We start from the raw sequence: 12,721 nt of genomic DNA on the forward strand, positions 1-12,721 counted from the left end.
GCCGTTTTCTCTTATTACAGTAAAAACAATCCTATTTTAAAAAATAATATAAGAGAGATAACATATAAACAAATCGTTTTCCTCCTCCACTACTTGGGTGGTTTTACCTCTTCTTTCTTTCGATTCGGTGAAGATTTTCCCTAATGTATTGGGATGTAGTTGTGGTTGAGTTAAAACTTAGATAACCATAATGAATACCGAAATTCATTAAACATCGAATTTTAGCAAGTCAAAAGCCAATTTGGTATAATTATTTTTTCAGTCCCTGTTCTTTAAAATTGAAGTTCAATTAATAACTTTGTTTTTGACTCTCGTTAAATTTAAATATGTGGCAAATAATATATGAAAATATAAAAGAGAGAAGGAAATAAAGTTTTGAAATCAATGTACAGCTTAAATTCCGTCCTACTAAAAAAAACTCTCAATGTTTATGTTTTTAATTGATATTTTAACGAATAAATTTAATATATCGACTTTTAAAAAAGTTGAAAAAAATAAATATTTAATTGTGATTATGTTTATTCATATTTTTAAATGATTAACTCGGTTCGTTTTGGACTCGTTCATATTATAATTTTACTTTTTAATTTAACATTTTATATAACTTTTATTCAATAAATTTATTTATTTATTACTTTCTTATAAATAGACAACTTAACAAATAGGTTTTAATGTTTAATTATTGTATTATATATTATATATTTAATTTTATGTGATATAAAAATATATAAAATTAAATAATATAGTGTATTGTAAATATATAAAATGAGTAGGGTCAAGCCTTTATGTTGGAGTCAACTCATATTTTATAAGGAAATATCAATATCTGATCTCAAACTCCACCTTAAATCACATTACACGCATCATACCCCTTTAAATCTCAAACCCAACAATTAATGAACTCAAAATCACAAAATCCCCATTGCCACCTCAACAACCTCATCTTCATCGGTCTCATCCACTTACCGGTGGCTACAATCATTCGTCGGTGACTTCCTATTCTCTAGATCTTCACACGCTCAAATGCCAATGACGAGCTAAAAGAGAGTAGACGACAACAGAAAATTCATAACTAATGGATTAGGGGGCGATGACTATACAAACGACAATGATTATTAATCATACCGTGTGATTATCTTTGATGAGTCTTTTGACGGCATGAAGCTTAAGGGGAGAAGAAGTGATTTGGGGGTAAGGCCGTTCGAGGGTAAGGGTGAGGCTGTCAACGAGTCATTGTTCATCACTGTGAGGGTGAGAGTTATAATTTGGAGTTTAGGGCTTGGGTCTAGCATTTGGGGTTATAATTTTGGGGTTCGGGATTTTGGTATAAGATTAAGAGGGTATGTTTTAGGGTTTTAATTTTATTTTTTATAATTTATATAGAAAAAATATTAATAAAATATGACACATCATAGAAAGATAATAAAATAAGTTAGAGTGATTGAAATAAGAATAATTCATTTAACCATTGAGTTAAGTTGGTTTGTACATATAGTTAAATGTTGAATGTTACGGTTTACCTAAAATTTAACATTTCAAAGTCAATATTTCTATTATAATTTGTTATTAAGATAATTATATCTTTACTCATATATGTATATAGATAAAAACATAACCTTTCTTTATACATATGAGGATTATTATCCTATATATGCATCTTTGCTTTTGACTAATAACTATTACTTGTAGTTTGTCGCCGAATAAGGGAGTGACGGACTTCATAGCTTTCAGCATATGCTTAAACTATAATTGAGTTTTATTGGCTCACTTTATTAGATGAGGTACCCTAGTTTTGGGTATAATAACATAAAGTGGGTTTGGTATTTAATCAGAAAACTGCCCCAAAATGACATAAATGATGAACCCTAAAACAAAATTAACAAGAGAGAGAGTTGTATTCACATTGGCCATAAACGAATATAGCTCGAGTATTGTTGAGCTTGAGTTCGACTCGAAAGTTTACGAACTTAAAATTATCAAGTTTGACTCAAATTCAAAATAAAAAATTGAAGCTTGACTTAAGCTTGAAAAACCTTAAACTTGAAATATTCTCAGGCTTAGCTCGATTGAAGCTTAAACTCGAGCTTGAACCTATACCTTAAGGGTGCGTTTGGTTCACGAAATATAAGATTACTAGTGAGAATGTAAGATTACCAGAGAATATGATTACTGGAAATGTTGTATTTTGTGTTTGGTTTGTTTAGCATGAATGTAAGATTATCGTGTTTGGTTAAAGGAATAAAAGATTATTGGAATGTATATTTGACCAAATTATCCTTATTATATATTTGTTTTTGTAACAAGTTGGAAAATATTTATATATTTTCTTTAAAAAAAATTAAATTCATAAAATTTATATTTTTTTACAAAATTGAAAATATAAAAAGGTTTAATGAAAAAGTAAAATTTTATTTTAAGCCCTGAACTTCATATAAAATTTTAATTAGACTTTTTTTGTTAATCTAAAATGATTTAAGGATAAATTTGTAATTTAACCTTCGTATAATTTTTATTATTCAACGACAGAAGAAAGATATTTTTGGAGGGAAAATTTAAGGGCATTTTAGTCCAAAACGCCGGTAATTCAACAATACCTAAGGAAAGGGAGGTAATGACATTCTCAGTAATATACCCCAAAAAATGTACTATTGGTAATAAAACATTACCGGGAATGAGATTTCCGACCAACCAAACATGAGAATGTGAATTTCATTCCCATGAGAATCTCACATTCCTTGATCCAAACACCCCCTAAGCACATGAAAATCTTATTAAGCTTTTAAAAAATATATAAATACTAATATTTTTTGATAATTTCATTTAAAAAATTAAAAATTAAAAATATTATCTTTTTGAGTTGCTCGTAATTTTTTTTGAATCATGTATTAAATAGCTTACTTCTACTTGTTAAAAACTTGAATCCAATTCTTTAAAATCAAGTGATGACCGAACTTTAATTAAATCAGACTCAAATAATTCACAGTTTGTCTCATCTTGTTTAAAACCCTATTCACATTTGTCAATGGACGTGAAAATTAACCATAATTTTTTAATCATGACACCGGTAAGCTTCGTCCCTGCTGATACACCTTTCGGATAAAGACTCATGAATTACATTAAAATAATCTCTCTTTTTTTTCCTTTTCCCTGGGCATAAGCATAGATCTGCACTTTTCTTTCTTAAACCATTATCCACATTCTAGGTTAGCGGCACTAGCAACGGCTCAACACTATAGAATCGAGTACATAAATGGTTATCTGATTATAGGATATTGCTTTGTTGAGTACATCGATTATTAAAAGTTTAAAAATATAATTCGATTATAAAGTGTTATTTTGTTGAGTCATTCGATTATTAAAAGTTATAAAATGATCAACTTATTGTTCATATGTTCCAAACTCATTTCTTTTCGTTAAAAAATTGATAGTAGTCTGAGCTAGATGTTAACATGCTGACTGAAATTGAGATTCTGAGATGAAATTTTATCATATACTAATCAGCAGGTTAACATCCAACTCAAATTGTCGTCATTTTTTAACGAAAAATAACGAGTTTGGAACATATGAATAATTAGGTGATCATTTTGTAACTTTAATAGTCGTGAGACTTGACAAAATAACATCTTATAATTAGATGACTATTTTATAAATTTTAAGAGTCAGTATACTTAACAAAACAATATACTATAGTCGTGAGCAGGGTCGGCCTTGGGCATAGGTCAGGGGGACGACCGCCTAGGGCCCCAATCTTGGAGGGGGCCATTTTTAAAATTATTTTTAAGTTTAATAATTAAAAAATATTTTTAAAAATATTTTTATTTCAAATATTAAAAAATATGGTAATTTAGTGGGACTCAATAATTAAAAAATATTTTAAACATCATTTTTTATTTAAAAAACTCGAAAATATGATAATTCAGTGAACCTCATTTTAATGATAGAAGAAATCTAAGTATGAGCCCCTATTTATTCTTATCATCACCTTCTGATCTAAGGCTCTTAAAATATCAGGACCGGACCTGATAGTGAGACGTTTTTAATACTTTACCCATACCAGAGCCAATGGAAAAAATATATAATTCTTTTAAAATATTCTACACGTTACAACACAAACAAAGTGGAGTTCATTAAAGGAATTAGGTGGGAATCCATTTTGGCCAATATAGAGTTAGGTTTGCACTGAGTCAGAACATGTAATTGTTTGCTTTTTTGTGTGCCTTTTTCTCTGTGCAGAAAACAGAATGATGCACGTGTTGCTTTAACATTTTAGCTGTCTTCTTTTTTATACATAAAAAAAAAGAGATCAGAAATAGTTTTTATTACAGTGGGATTTATCAGCATTACAACTAGCTCAAGGTTTTCATAGTTTGTTTATGTACATTAATGCTCATCTAAACACTTTATTAATATTCGTATTCGATACTTGTGCATTTATCTCAATAACATAATCATAAGAGGCGAAATAAAGAAGATAACTGTTTTCGATGAGATTATTGAGTGAAATAAAGTTGGAATCCAGGTCACTGTTGAAAAACCTAATTGGTGTTCATATACTATACCTTTATCCACAGGTTCATCGGAATCAAAAGTGAGCACGAATTTAGCCACAAAACTCCATCTTTCAACTTTGTGGTGATGATGTTGCTTAAAAACAGGTCCTTTATCTTCTGTATTTTGGGATCAATAGTTCCCCAATATATGGGGCTGTCTTTTCATAATAAGATGATGGGTAAGCCGCTCCGATTCTTATGAAGAAACTGCCATGCCCATGTGATGTTGTAGTCTTCTACATTCTAGACTTTGTAACATTTGGTTTTAGATATTGACAAGCGTAGAAATTGTCAAATAATAAAGTTTTTTTTTTCTCAATTAAAATAAAGAGTTTCCATCAATTAAGAACATTTTATCTTAAAATAAAATGTTAGGCTAAAATATTTTGAAATAAGGTGAAAGTGACTATTTTATCAAATTTAGAAATAAATTTTAATATTATGTATTTTGGATATTGATACCAAAACTTAATAAAAGAGCTACAATCTAACATTTAAAAAATCAACTTATTGAACTTAAAGTTTACACCAATTGTTTATGAAATACTTTTCTATATATATATATATATACAAAAACTGAGTTTTAATTTGCTTTCCAATCTGTTCTTCCACTTCATGCATGACCATATGTGTTTGTGTGTGTATGGTGGTCACCATATGTAGTATATTTTGTGTTGTTTCCTTACCTCATGCATCAATACCAATATCTGCATCACCATGTGGATAGTGTTAATCATAAATTATTGGGGGATAATAATAGACGTAATTCATGTCAACAACCCATACCACTGTCCCCAAAACACACAAGAAAGTTGTCTAAAAAAGCCATGTCAGATTGTTCCGTCTGTTAACGAAATGGGTTTCCGGCCGAGTGTTGTGGTTTATTTACTTTGGTCCGTGTTTCGACTATTTCGTCATCGGATCGAGTCTCGTTTGAAAGACATTGGCAATGGCGTGACGAGAAGGGATCGAGTTCCCTGGGGAACGATGACGATCTTGTTACCGAATTGCCCGGTCAGCCACCTGTGGGTTTCCGCCATTACTCCGGATATGATACCGTGAATGGAATCAATGAAAGAGCACTCTTTATTGGTTCTATGAGGCAATGTCTCAACCTGACGAAAAACCATTGGTTCTTTGGCTTAATGGAGGTAAAAATAATGTCTCATCTCCAAACTCATCAAATGTGTATCTTAGTAATACATTTGTTATCAAACTGAGTTAAATATTTAATGGAGGTCCTGGGTGTTCTTCTGTGGGATATGGAGCCACGCAAGAGATTGGTCCTTTCATAGTGGACACCAATGGCCTTGAGATTAAATTTAACAACTTCTCATGGAATAAAGGTATAAAGTTCAGAATATTTACTTACCTACCAACTTGCATATTTAAAGGTGCAATAATTTTCTTATCTATCCATCATAAGGTTCAGCTATAAGACTCGTATACGATTATATAGACACGAATATATATATATATATAACATTAAAATCATGTCTATTATTCTCGTCGTCATCAACATAATAATTGATTTCATCATTCAAATATCTGTTATTGCATAACAGAAAAATCATATAAAATCAGTCCACTTGCTTTTTGTTTGCACTTATCAGCCTATGTATATGCTGCTCTCTCAATATTTCAATATACCATTATTAAGAATTTTAGTCTATTTTAATGTCTTTGCTGATGCAGAAGCCAATATGTTATTCCTGGAATCTCCAATTGGAGTTGGATTTTCATACTCAAACAGTTCTAATGATTATGATAATCTAGGAGATGAGTTTACTGGTGAGTTTAACACATAAAATTATACTTGTGTTTTTTTTTATAAAACATAAAATTATACTTGTAAATTCCAGCAAACAACTCATTTATGTTTTCTCTTTACTTACCTATACGATATGTATCGGATACACGTATCAAACACATATAAAAATGAAGAGTTCGAGTACCGTAGTTATTCGATACTAATGGTAATTGTGGCTAAGATATGACCTAATTTGTGCTTATTTTCTTCCATGGACTACTAATACCAGCAAATGATACTTACACTTTCCTGCATAAGTGGTTCCTGAAGTTTCCATCATACAGAAAGAACCTTTTATATAGCTGGGGAAAGCTATGCAGGTATTCCCTCTTTAATAATTTTACATTAGCCTTCAACTCAACAAATTGATTCTCAATTGACTTGTTGGTTTCCTAGGAAAATATGTTCCAGAGTTGGCTGACCTCATTTATGACAACAACAAGGACCCTTCACTTATATTGAACTCAATGGTATTTTGGTACGACCATATTGTTCTGCCGACCCTGTTTTTCCCCCCACCACTAGACTATTAAATTCTTGCTTGTCGTGCTGAAAATTTGGACAGTTGGGAAATCCCGAAACATACGACGCCGAGGACTGGCGTGGTATGGTGGATTATGCGTGGAGTCATGCTGTGGTATCTGATGAAACTCACAAAACCATCACCGAAACCTGTGATTTCAAAAGCAATGATACATGGAGCAACGAAGATTGTAGTGAAGCTGTTGATGAAGTGCTCAAACAGTATAAGGAGATCGATATGTTCAGCCTATACACCCCAGTGTGTATCGGTGATACCACGAGTTCGGATGAAAAATCGCTACTCAAAGTCACGAAGAAGCAAAAATCCAATATGGTGATCATTTTCTATAAATTGCATTCTCCTTTATGTCCATATTATGATATGGTGGTCACATGGAATTTTTTTCTCCTTACCAGATGCCAAGGATTTTGGGAGGTTCTGCCTTGATGGCTACGCAAATGCTTTCTACAATAGATTGGATGTTCAAATAGCTCTTCACGTTAGTGATGGTCATCATCTCAGGAACTGGAGCATCTGCAAGTAAATATATTGCAAATACTTGCTATATATAATGTCAACACCGTCAGGACGGTTTACTTATTTTCCCGCACCGCATCCGTGTCTACCGATATAATGTGCAGCGCGGGAAAAAGGAGAATATTTAGTTTCTAGATGTCAACTGAACAATGCCATTGCCTTTTGTAATGCAGTATGGATATATTTGACGGTTGGGCAGATACAAAGCCATCAGTACTTCCGATATACCAAAAGCTTATTGCAGCAGGAATTAGAATTTGGATATACAGGTAAATTTCTCATGCTTCAAATAGTTTCTAGATATTACTTGTTTTATGTGTGCCTCATTTTAATGTCTTTGGATTGGTTTTAGTGGACACACGAATGGAAGAGTTCCTGTTTTGTCTACTCGATACAGCATCAGTGCTTTGGGATTGCCATCACTAAGGCATGGAGACCATGGTACCATGAGAAACAGGTACTCGATCTCACTCGAATCCGAATAAACGAGCACTGATTATTGTGGATGATAACACCAAAATTCATGTTATTAATTTGGGCAGGTCAGCGGTTGGATTCAAGAATACGAAGGGCTTACGTTTGCAACATTTAGAGGAGCTGGTCATGCAGTGCCTTGCTTCAAACCAAGCAGTTCACTCGCTTTCTTCTCTGCTTTTCTCCATGGGGAATCCCCATCTTCTTCTCGATATTGAAGTCTCTTGGAGGATTTTGCTCTTATCTAACTATATATATATATATATCATTTATAGAAATGGTTAGCAGAAAAATAATAATTAAAATTAGAAGGAAAAAAAAGTCTTAGGTCTGGTTTCTCCCATTAAAAATGTCGTTTCAATTTATGCATGGGTGATGTCAAATGAACAAATTCTCCCATTCTCAAACCACCATGGAATCTGGGTTTCCCAGGTTGTGAACCTGTTGATTTCCCTTCAATATTTAAGTGCTGTGGAGTGGACCTTGAATTGCTGCTGGTTTAGCTGCAGACAAAAACACCATGGGAAGACTTTGCTTTAAGCTTAAAGACACTGCGACCCATAAAGAAGCTTTTCTGTTGCTTAAAAAAAGGTTATTTTTAAACGCACCATCTTTTATATGTGTTCGGTATAGGTCCAGTCCAGTGGGTGTTTCAATCACGTTAACATCCTGAGTTTAACATGAGCTTATATGAAGTGAATGGAGAGCAGCCCAATATAGGGGATAAAATTTTTAAAACGATGGAATTAAATGTTTAAGATTAAATTTTCAAATGTAAAGCTAGAAAGCGACTTATAATAGATCTATTAAATTTTTATTTAAACAAATCTGATGAATATTAATGTCTAAATTCTTCAAATACTCCGCAACTAAAATATATCTCAAACAATAATATAACCATAGAAGAATAAGGGGTGGCTGCCTGGCTAGAGGTAGTTATATATCTCCTTAAAAATTCTAAATTATCATATATTTTAAATATTTTTATATTTTCGATTAATAATTTATTTTCGTTTTCAAAATTTTATAAATCTATCTTCATAATTTTATATTTTATTTTTTAGAAAATATTATTTTATTAATTTACAATTTTACAATTTTTGAAGTGGTCTAAAGTAAACCCTACCCTTCGACACGTATTCTCATGGACAATTTTCTCTCATTGAAATATATCCTAACCAGTAACCAAATAGATTTTTAATAATTAAATAGATTATAAAATGATTAGTTGTGTTTCGAAAGTTGAGATTATTATTTCAACGTATTAAAATATTATTGTTCATGTTAAATAATAATAATTTTATTAAACCAAATTAATTGAATTTTCTTTTTCTAAAAAAACATCTATATCCAACTAGCAAAGGTGGCCGGATTGTCAGTATGTCGCCCGACCTGATTTTTATACGATAGTTAACTTTGTATATACCTTTCGATTTTGATTTCTTTTGCCCAAAAAAGAACTGAAAGCTACAACCAAACCCTATTGTCGCGCGGGAGCATCTCTTAGCTACTCAAAATCAATGGTCAACGCTAGTGGATCTCATCTTCTCAAATGGAATTAAAAAATATTTATATACAAAACAAATTACATCTTTAATTACAACATTTACCTATTACCGTTCTTAAATAAAGTAGAATCGCAGGATTATTTGAAGTAATTTTTTTGAATAATATAAAATAATTATAAAATAATATATATTTAATTTTTTAATATATTGACAACACATCTTGCAACTACAATTACTCGATTTTTAAGAAAATAATATTTTCTTCTATTATAGAAGCCACCTAGTTATGAGATAATTAAGCTATACGTATTTTTTTTTAATAAAGCAGAGCAACATTTCCAACGTTTATCTTTAGTGGACTTTCCAATCTGAAAGACTTTACATACATATCTATGCGCGTTTTGTTTATAATCCCGCCGAAAACACTCGTGAGAAATCGACACAAGGGTGCGACAATCGATCGATGCAACGTCCGGAAGATTTTCAAATATGAAAGTAATTAATCTGAGTCTAGAAAATTAAAATTTCAGTGCATTTACCCATAAATTAGTATCTGAATCTTCATGTACTTACATACTTACATGTATTATTCACGACCATGCAGAATATGTGTACTTGAATTCTGAGCTTGCAACTCCACCAAGTTCTTAATGACAGCTTCTGTTCAGAATCCAAGAACTCCGACCAATCCCTACATCAATGGAAAACAAATAAGAAAAAGAGACAAAATCCACTTTAAAAAAGGCATAATATTAAAATTAGTCCCTCAATGTTTGCCCAATGAATATTCTCTAGCCTCTATTCTTTTTTTGGATCATTTTAGTCCTAACATTTCAATATTTTGTCAAAATGGTCCCTACTGGATGGAAACCGTTAGTTGATTAATTATCAACGATATTACTGACGTGATATTTTCAAATGTGCTAAATTACTAACATGTCATATGCTATATCATCCAATATGATGAAATAGCATGTACCATGTCACCCAAGGTGATAACGTGACATGTATCATATCATCCAAGATAATAACGTGTCATAGGACATGTCATCAAAGGTGATGACTTGAGATGTGTTACGTCAACAATTAAACACATGTAGAAATGACATGTCAACAACATGTGTTAACTATTAGTCAAATAACGTTTATCATCTAACATGAGTATTTTGATTAAAAATTAAAACATTATAGATTAAAATGCTAAAAAAAATAATATGAGCCAAAATGTTGATTTAGGCAGACATTGAATGCTAATTTTGGCAATATGCCTTTAGAAAAAACATTGTATTGATAGTTCATAGTTGATACCCTTTTACAGTGTCGAATGCAAGTCCGACAGTTTGTTTGGCCTCCTCGAGAGCCCAGTTAAACCTTTCCAATTGCTCAGCCGAACATATCCCATAATCCATGACCTGAAGCTGAGAAGGTTTCACGTCGCAAAATATTGGAATAACCCTCTTTTGTTCTCCATCAAAAGGGCAACCTCTTGCAGGCAAAAGCGCGAATCGCAGTAGTTGGGCGAAAATATGGCTACTCCGACTATCCAAGAAAGGCCTTAAACCCAGCCCGGACAAATGATCGTGAAGCAAACCGGCAATGGTTCGTTTCGTATCGATCCCACGATGGTTGATGAAGACGTCGCAAGTGGGACGTCGGGTCATTGCGGTCGCCTTGTTTGGGGTTGGAGGTGGTGGAACTCGAACGAGTTTACGACTCAAGTTCTTGGCGGATGATAAGCAAGTCTGCAGCATTATTATGGAAGAAGGTGAAAAGCAAAGAGGAAACGATGATGATGATGGTATATAAGTTTATGGTTTAGGGTGTGAGATTTGTGAGCGGGAGATGAGGGATTTATACGTCTGGTCTAAAACAAAATCTTGATTGCCAAGGCGAAGAATAGTATAAATTCAAGTTGTGGTTTAGTTTGACATCATGGACTGAAAATGAAAGCAAAGCGCAAACAAAAGCTTTTTAATGGCTTGACGATCTCTCGACCATTTTCGTCTGTTTTTTAACCTTCAAACACGTTTTTATTTATGACAAAGTCTTTTTCTCTGTGTATGTGATATTTTAGGTTGAGTTTAACTTATAAAAGTTTTGGTGTGAATTTATAAAATTTTAAAAGTAAAGATAGGTTATTAATAGAAAATATAAAAATTTAATATTTTTTTAAGTACAAGATAATATATGTTTAAAAATAACTCTTAACCATTTGTATTGAACGCTCACACTCCTAGCATTTATAGTGCTTGAACCCAAGTCCTCAGGAAATTATAACAATTCATTTACCACCGAGATTTATTAAACATATAATTGATTAGCGGTAATATAGTTCGCTTAATTTTAAAATTAAACATATAATTGATTAGCAGTAACGTATTCGCTAATCTCTTCTACACTAATTAGATAGTAAATTTTAAAATCTTGAAGATTTCTAATATATCAATATTTTAAAATATTGGTATTTTTTATTGTTTTATTTAAGTCTCATAAGTTAAAAATAATTATAAAATAATAATATTAATATTGAAATAAATTATATAAAAATATATAATATTGATAATTTAATATTATTGGATTTGTGAAAATATATAAATATATTTAATGATATACAAATATAAAATATATTAAAAAAGATATTTATATTTTTATTTTGGTTATTCAATATTTGAATAAGATTGTATGTATTAAATAAAGAATAAAGCATATTAGAGGCCGTTGAACTTAACCCAGATAATTATTTTGGTTATTCAATATTGAAAAGTCATCCGTTAATAAATTTATGATGATGGTTAAGTAAATTTATATAATTACATATTTGGTCCTAATTATTTATGCATTTTATTAATTTAGTTTAAATTTTAGGTTATTTTAATAAATTTAATCTTAAAATCAGATGATACACGTACTTTCGTTTTATTAGACAAAAAAAGAGGGAAGAAAAACAATCGAACCTAAGACAGGAGGATGTACGAGCACTAACCATGGAATCAAATCTAACATTTGGTTAAAAATTGACAACATTCTTTATTAAAAATTATTTTATTAGTGAAAATCAAAGGAAATAAATATGAAATTTAGAGAATTTAGACACGAATCTGATGGGATATAGACATGCATTATAACTTAACGAATCAACTCTTTAAGATTGTACATTAAAAAAGAAAAAAATATTTATTTAATAATTACATTAATGAAACAAAATTATTAAATGATTATAAGTGAAGTAACAAATAATTTATGTATAGAAGGTTTCGGTCATACGTTCGAATTTCAAGTACTGTTTATTACAGTTAATAAGGATAATTTTTTGATATCT

At 31.1% G+C, this 12,721-nt stretch overlaps 2 pseudogenes; one reads left to right on the plus strand and one right to left on the minus strand.

The window, feature by feature from the left end:
• The first annotated feature begins 1,158 nt into the window (after positions 1–1,158).
• Positions 1,159–8,123, plus strand: LOC120217376 (annotated as a pseudogene).
• A 1,865-nt stretch (positions 8,124–9,988) lies between these two features.
• On the minus strand, positions 9,989–11,153 carry LOC120217377 (annotated as a pseudogene).
• Between the last annotated feature and the right edge of the window lie 1,568 nt (positions 11,154–12,721).

This window comes from Hibiscus syriacus, unplaced genomic scaffold, assembly GCF_006381635.1.
Source record: "Hibiscus syriacus cultivar Baekdansim isolate YM2019G1 unplaced genomic scaffold, ASM638163v2 tig00110187_pilon, whole genome shotgun sequence".
In the NCBI taxonomy this organism is placed as follows: domain Eukaryota; kingdom Viridiplantae; phylum Streptophyta; class Magnoliopsida; order Malvales; family Malvaceae; genus Hibiscus; species Hibiscus syriacus.